The sequence below is a fragment of the Galeopterus variegatus genome, unplaced genomic scaffold (assembly GCF_000696425.1).
Source record: "Galeopterus variegatus unplaced genomic scaffold, G_variegatus-3.0.2 Scaffold2498, whole genome shotgun sequence".
Taxonomy (NCBI): Eukaryota; Metazoa; Chordata; class Mammalia; order Dermoptera; family Cynocephalidae; genus Galeopterus; species Galeopterus variegatus.
The window spans coordinates 1-1710 of record NW_007728609.1 but is presented as its reverse complement, the minus strand read 5'-3'; positions in this window follow the sequence as shown (position 1 = coordinate 1710).

The window sequence follows — 1710 nt, the reverse complement described above, 5'->3', positions numbered from 1 at the left end:
AAAAAAAAAAAAAAATTAAGTCATACTAATTTGTCATAACATGTCTGAACAGGATCTGGTTTGAGACACTAAGAAGGATAAGAAAGTTTGAAAAGAGCCCTATCAGAGCAACGTGAATACTGCTAAAATTTAAGCAAAAATAAACATCAGATTTATGGTGAAGCTTGGGTGAAAGAAGAGTGAAGTCATTGATGTTTTACAAAAGTTTATTGGGACAGTGCCCCCAAAGAAATCAGTTTACAAATAGATAACTCATTTAAGGAGGGACAAGATGTTGAAGATGAATCCCCGCACTGGCAGATCATCTGTAGGGAAAGTGAATGAAGATGGTAGGGGCCCCACAGATGTTCAGAATCTTGCTGAACAAGTAAATATGCACGTGCGCCCAGGTGTTCCTTGGCTACTGTCTGATGTAGATGTGCATAGGCACCTAGGTATTCCTGGGTTGTCTGACTCACACCCAGGTGTCCTGGGTTATCAGACTTAAGTGTAGAGGATGAACAGCTCTGATCCACAGGGCCCCCCAGTCCCCTGGTTGCCCTGGGGGGACCACAGAGAGGCCACTACTGCTGCTGGAGGCTGTTGCTGCCAGGGCCCCAAGGGTGCTCCAGGAGGCCACCACCACTGCTGCTAGAGGCTCCTGTAAGCTGCTGCTGCTGATGCTGCTGAGGAAGCTGAGGACTGAGCTCATGTTGTCTGCCAATGGCTCCTGGGATCTTTCCCAATTACCTAGCTCACGGAACTGTATATGAGGGGTCTGTGACCCAGTCTGTTCAATGGGTTTGAAGGGTCTGTAGCCCTAGACTTAGCACCATCCACATCAATTTGAGAGAAAAAAAATTAATCTTGTTCATGCCCTAATTGAAAAGGACTGATGAATAATAGCAGAAACACCACAGACATCTCAATTGGTTCAGCTTACACAATTCTGACTGAAAACTTAAAGTCGAACAAACTTTTTTCTGGATGGATGCCAAAACTGTTGCACCCACATCAGCTGCAGACAAGAACAGAGCTTTCAAAAGAAATTTTTAACAAGTGGAATCAAGATCCTAAAGTGTTTCTTTGAAGAAAGAATTGTAACAGGAGATAACATGTCTTTACCAGTACAATCCTGAAGACATAGCACAATCAAAACAGTGGCTACCAAGAGACAGAAATAGTCCAGTCAAAGCAAAAGCAGACCAATGAGCAGTCAAGAGCAACAGTTTTTTGGAATTCTCAAAGTATTTTGCCTGTTGACTTTCTGGAGGGCCAAAAGAGGATAATATCTGCTTATTATGAGACTGTTTTGAAAAAGTTAACCAAAGCTTCTCCAGAGAATTCTTCTCCACCATGACAATGCTTCTGCTCATTCTACTTATCAAACAAGGGTGATTTTGCAAGAATGTCCATGGGAAATCATAAGTCATCCACCTTACAGTCCTGATTTGTCTCCTTTTGGCTTTTTTTTGTTTCTCTAATCTTAAAGAATCTATTAGTCCATTTCTGTTGCTTATAACAAAATGCCTTGAACTGGATGATTTATAAAGAAAATTTATTGCTTACAGTTTCTGAGGCTGGGTAGTCCAAAGTCCAGGGAACACATTTGGAGAAGGCCTTGGTGGTGACAGTGAAGGTAGGGTATCACATTGTGAAATGCAGGAACAGAGAGAGAGAGAACAGAGAGAATAAACTCCTTATTCACTCTCTTTTTTTTTTTTTTATTTT